The 6386-nt window shown below is 39.3% G+C and overlaps 1 non-coding gene across 1 annotated transcript; it reads left to right on the top strand.

Moving 5' to 3' along the window:
* Positions 1–3070: 3070 nt before the first annotated feature.
* On the top strand, positions 3071–3179 carry LOC136519159 (small nucleolar RNA R71). Its single transcript, XR_010774720.1, has one exon. It is a non-coding gene; the product is annotated as a small nucleolar RNA R71 (small nucleolar RNA).
* Positions 3180–6386: the final 3207 nt, after the last annotated feature.

Here is a 6386-nt window from a genome sequence, read left to right as displayed (position 1 = left end):
ATCATGCATTATTTTTGTATTTTTTTAAAAGATAAATCTCTAAAACTTTAGTATCACTTGGAACAAGGTAAACAGTAGCTCAGACCTTCTCATATCATATCCATCAATTCAAGGCTAAAAACTAGGTACTTGAACAGAGCAACTATTCATCATTTCTATTCAAGAGATTATCCTTCAGAGTCCATTTTATTTATTCAGCTCTTAAAAATAGAAAACTAGATACACAGTTTTTATTTGGTTTTCATTTTTAGATCACACATTATTACTAATATATATATAAAGGATAAATTTTTATTTTATTTTTTGGTTATGCATCTTTTTTAACTAATATATATAGCAAACTTATAAATAGTAAAACAAAAGGGAAAGATACTTATCTAGACAGATGTGGGATACCCTTCCCCCAAGCTTGTTGTTGTTACGGTTTTTCTCAGAGTGGTTTCACCAACAGATGTCCTTCTCATCCATCAGGATGTTGGACTCCCTTGTGCAATAGATGTAGCAGTGGTTCAGGAAAATGTACTTCGGGTGAAACAAGATGAAGACGACTGGATGAACTTTCTCTTAATCATATCATCCTACAAAATACCAACAATAACACCAAAACTTGTGGAATGGATTAGGATAAAAGGGTTAGCGGTCTACCGTTTGGCGATTAGTTGTTCTTGGGATTGGAAATATTTTTGAAGTGGCAAAATTCTAACAGGATGTCTATCTCATATTTTTGGATTTTCTATATGCATGGTATTTTTATTTTTATGCCACCACAGTAAATATTTTTTAGGGTTTTTACACACCGTAGAATTATTCACATGGGGCTTAGGATTTTATAATGCAACAATAAAATTTTTATTTTTATTTTCTAAGTGCAAAGCAAATGCAGAAAAGTATATACTCTAAAGCAAAAATAATTTATGCAGTGCTAAAGAGTAGATATGGATAACTACCAATTTTACCTCCTAGCGAGGGTTTGGATTTTTAAGTCCTCCGGACAGGACTTTTGTCCAGTCTTGTTCATTCTTTGGGTGGATATGTCAATCCCGGAGATGGAGACCTTGATGGTTGCACCTCTTGTGATGGTGACTTTGATGAAGCCACCTTTTCCTTCCACACTTGCTTGGTTTGTGGACTTGATTTTGGTGAAGTAGATTCATCCTTCACAACTTCTACTTCTTCTTCCTCATTCTTGGGGAGTTGATTCCTTCGGTGTTGGGATGTTCAGCGTCTTCTCTTGGAGTGGGTCTTCTTTGGCTGTTCATAAATGATATAACTATTAAAATAGCAATGTACCTTTTGTCCAGGGAATTAGAAGTCGACTTGTTCAGATCCGCCGTAGATGATCGCATTGGTAGTGTTGAGGAACGATCTTCCAAGGATGACAGGTACACATTCTTCTTCTTCTCCCATGTCAAGAACCATGAAGTCAGTAGGGACATAGTGATCTTGTATTCTTACCATGATATCTTTCGCTATTTCCTCTAGAAATCAGATTGATTGGTCTGCCGTCTGTAATTGCATATATGTGGGGAGCAAAGGTTCATCGCCAAACAAATAGTCATACGTTACCTTAGACATTATGTTGACACCCGACCCAATGTCGCAGAAGATGTTGTGGAAGATTATTTGTCCAATGGTACACTAAATCGTTGGTACTCTAGGGTCTTCCTTCTTGGTAAGGAACGGTGAAGCGAGTATGTGGTCGTACTCTCATCGGAGTGTGTTGATCATCTTGACTGATTCTTCCTGTGGCTGCCTGTCCTTATTCTTCCTTCTTTGGTTGTTTCTCTTCTTTCATACTATTGTTTCTTCGGGCAGGAATGCCATTTGTGGATGACTAGGAGAGTGGTGTATACAATTCTTGAAAGTGAACTTCTCCTTTCTATCCTTGATTGTGAAGCAGATCTTGGCACTGTTCGCATAGATGATGGCTTTTGCGGTGCTTAGGAAAGGTCGGCCCAAGATAATGGATGCCCTTATATCACCACCTGTTTCTACCACCATGAAGTCTATGGGTACATACGACTGTCCCACGTGTACACAAATATCTTTAAGAATTCCCTTGAGGTAGCAGAGTGACTGATCTACAAGCTATAAACGCATGTTTGTGTACAATAGAGTATCTCCATTAATTTTATCATAAATTACCTTTGGCATAATGTTAACACTTGCCCTGAAGTCACATACAGCTTCATGGAAAAATATGAGGTTTAATAGCTATAGGGATGACAGGTCTTCCTGGATCTCCTTTCTTGATGGGTAGAGACTCATCTTTCCAAGCCCCTATTGATGGCTCTATGTAGTAGTATCCTGCATTGTGGACATCGATAAGATTTGTAGTTTCGAGATCTTCTGGTTGCCTCGAAATCTTGTCTTTATTTGTTGAAGGAACAATAGCCGCTAGCTGAGTTATTTGTGATTCTATCATTTTATTAAAGCTATGCTGGATTTTAATAGTAGAGGAGAAGCTATCCATTCTATTATTTATGTTTTCTAAGATTTTATCATTGGAAGCTAGTTTTCTAGATAAGCCCTCTATAATTTTAGCTTGGCCAGAAATTAACTCTCTTAGGGGTGGTTGATTATTGAAATTATTGTAATTATTACCTTGATAGTTACCTTGGTAGTTTAGGCTTTTTGCTGATTCCATCCTTGACTCTGTTGAGGACAAGAGTTGTTGTTGGTGGTGTTGTTGAAGTTCACATCCGCTTGTGTTTCAGGATAGTTGTTCCCTGAATGCCTAGTGTTTCCACACTCTTCACACGTCATGTGAGAATCATGAATATGCATGACTTCTTGCTTCTCATTGGCTCGGTCTTCAAGCCTCTTCGTGAGAAGATCCATCTTGGCAAATAACATATCTACCTCTTTGAGTTGATGCATACCTCCACCTCTCTTGTAGGTTTGAAAGCGTTCTTCATTCCATCCTTGGTTGGAGGCCATCTTCTCTATGAGAACTATTGCACCTGGTATTGTGAGTGATAGGAAAGCACCTCTAGCAGCTGCATCCATATTCTCATGAGTACTGTTCATCAACCCGTGGTAGAAAGTCTACATGAGTAGCCAATTCTCCATCCCATGATGAGGGCATTCTAAAATGTAATCTTGGAAGCGTTCCCATGCCTCTGAGACAGATTTGTCAGGTTGCTGTTGGAAGTTTGAGATTCTCCCACGTAGAGCATTGGTCTTGCCTGTGGAAAAGAACTTTGCTAGGAAGATAGTGGAGCAGTTCTCCCATATAGTGTTTCTATCTTTGCTGGCATAGAACCATTACTTTGCCTTCCCCAAAGTGAGAATGGGAAAAGGCGAAGTAGAATGGCATCTCTAGAAACTCCTTTGATGGTGAAAGTGCTGCAGATCTCCAAGAAGTATTAGAGATGAGCACTCATATCTTCATGTGCCTTTCCACAAACCTGGTTAGCTTGCACCATGTTGATGAGAGCTGGCTTGAGCTCAAATCCATTGTCTCTAACATTGATCGCCAGTCCAGTATGGATGTTGGCCATAGTTGGAGCAGAGAATTCATGGAGGGTCTTTATCAATAGCAAAAGGTGATGGGGAGCCACTGACACATGAGCAAGCAGAGAGAAACCATGCAGAGCAGATCCTGAACTCTCTCTGGACTTTAAAAGGTGAGGCGCTGGACCGGATGGTTGTGATCGAGGGCATGCCAATCAATTTGACCCTGCAATTGACAAGGAGAGAAAGTGATCAGTAATTTAAGGTGGAACATGTCGGTGTTTGTCCAGACTATTCCAAATATACAACCAAGTGGCCAGCACAATAAGGCTATCAACTAGAGAGTCGATATCCAACATATTCATGATGTAATGTAAACAAAACAAGCATATCGGCAATTATTATTTACTTAGTTACATAGATCTAACTTAGTTGATGATCATGAAAACATATGAAAGATGTAAGGGTAAACGTGTAAGCATGCATGCGAAAGACATACTAGCTTTTAACTAGGACAAAAACAAGTAAAAGCATATAAACAACTAGTACATCCTCAACAAAGCGGTCTATCGACTAAAATAACTGATTCTAGTGATCGTGTCATACGCCATAAAATCACTCATCCATTGGATACAAGTAAACCTACAAACAACTAGACTCAATCTATTGTACTGCCAACAGGTCAAGTCGTCTGATGCAGCATTGATGGTAGGACCCTAGATCAAAGGGTAGCAATCGATATATCTACTTATGTCACAAGGAAATCATGAAAGCATGTCATACACGTTAGAGCTCAGGCCATCGGCTAATTAGCCAATGGAGACATAGTAGGTGATTGATGCCATGCTCTTCTTAATAGATAGATCTACTAACTACCAATGTCTGATCTGACACACTATCAATAGATCGAGTTGTCAGATGCAGCATTGATAGTGTAGTCATATCGGATACTGGCGATCAATGGATATATCTCCTAATGGAAGACGACTTCAAACACCTGCCATGTACGATCAGGACCGAGATAGATTGGTCATTGAAATAGGATCTAACATTAGGAATGGAATTCAACCATGATAGTAATCAGTACACGATAGATCAGAACAAATAGGACCAAAGAATCTCAATCTAGATCATGCAATTGGTGATGTTGTATTAAACAACAAACTATCTAACACAATATCGATAACTTTGATTAATACCAACATTTACAAGAGATCAGCCGTCTGTTGCAGCCTTGTAAAAGTTGATACGAATCGATAACTAATCTACACCATAATTTGTAAGAGATCAGCCTTATAAAATTTGATTAAAGGTCTCAGCTTTCTTTTGTCTAATCTCGACCTTGGGGTCTTTACTTCTCGAACCAAATTTTGGTGTCAATAGTCTTGTCAGCCATGGCTTCAAAAACTAGTGTTAAGCTGTGGCTTGTCTAGTTGTCTTTTGATTCTAAAGCTAAAACTTTCTTGAGTTTAGCCTTAGTTCTCCTGAGTGGTGCTTCTAGATTTGTAACGTAGTTCGTCGGAAAGTCTAAACCAGTCATACATTACCCTGCATAAGATACAAAAGTAGATAGAAGAAGGGTAAGCCTGTTTGAGCTAGGGTCAATGGTTTCCTTGATCACATCAATAAGTACAAGTTTATCAATATTCTATGATTGCCTAGCTGCCTTCCCCAGCAACGGTGCTAGAAATGCTTGTTAGTATTTATTAACTTGTCACTTGTTTACATAGCCACCTAATGTTTGTTGACATTTCTTAACATCAGCTTTGCTAAGTTATCATCCCTAGCTATGATGCCAGAAATACTTGTTGGTACCATCTAGTGTCATTTCTAGAATGACGCTAAGAAGTACTTTAGTATTTTATGTGACTAGAAGAATGCAAATATGTATATGAAGGGATCTGCAAATGCACAGATAATTTACAATTGTAGCATTTCACTTGGGAGTATTCCAGGTATCGTTATTTATATTTTTGCCATAGGGAAGGATGGGTAGTTGGAATATATTGATAACTTATACATATAATCGAGAGATAAACCATAACCAAGCTTCTACTCATAACAGGGGTAAGTCATGGGGTATATGATAAATATATGATAAATGGTAAGCGATAATTGATCATTGATCACTCAGAGTACTCCTTTCTACAGCATTAGCATTGCTAAGTTGAAATTAGAGGAATAATTCCTAAGTCCTTAATTACAAGTCAAAGCATATGTTGGTTAGTGCAATTACACTTAGTAGTCATGACTAAGATCAATTTCATATCTACACATAAGGGATATTACTAAGGAAGATCAAGAACAAAGCATGTCTTCCTTCGTAACTAGATACTACTTGTCCTATATTATCGTTGATCCACCACTGCAGCAAAAAAGGAGAGACGAGGAAGCAAACGCACGTGGGCGGCTGGCCAAGGTGTGCGTAGGGCAGTGCCAGCGAGGGCAGCACGATGGGATAACAGAGGTAGGCAAAGAGACAAGACCAGAGAGCAGAAATAGAAAAGAACAAAGAAAACAACATGAGTGACCCGGCCAACTTTATTAACTTCGGGACAGGGCAGCGTGCTTTAGTGGCTTAGCAGATCAACAGGATGATGCGAGCAGCAGGCCGACCATCTTTCTTATTTGCAAAAGACAGCGGCCGCGTAGCAGCAGCAAGGATGCTCGCACAAGGCGTCGGTCGTAGGACACAGTGGCATGGACGGGACATCACATAGTTGCAATGCCAGGCGAGTACGCTGCACGCCAGGAAAATAAATGAAACCGTTGCGCTCTCTTTCTCTCGCCAGTTCATGCTTTCACACCATAACTTGAATTTGTGAAGCGGCCAGACGGACAGCTGTCGCGGGTACGTTACCAAATTATCCTAGGGACTAAAATGAGCCTATACGTAAACATGTCACTAGAGCAAGGCTATATATATATCA

Source organism: Miscanthus floridulus, chromosome 17 (assembly GCF_019320115.1).
Source record: "Miscanthus floridulus cultivar M001 chromosome 17, ASM1932011v1, whole genome shotgun sequence".
In the NCBI taxonomy this organism is placed as follows: Eukaryota; Viridiplantae; Streptophyta; class Magnoliopsida; order Poales; family Poaceae; genus Miscanthus; species Miscanthus floridulus.
The sequence above is the reverse complement of the archived record's forward strand: the minus strand, read 5'-3'. Positions and strand labels throughout refer to the sequence as shown.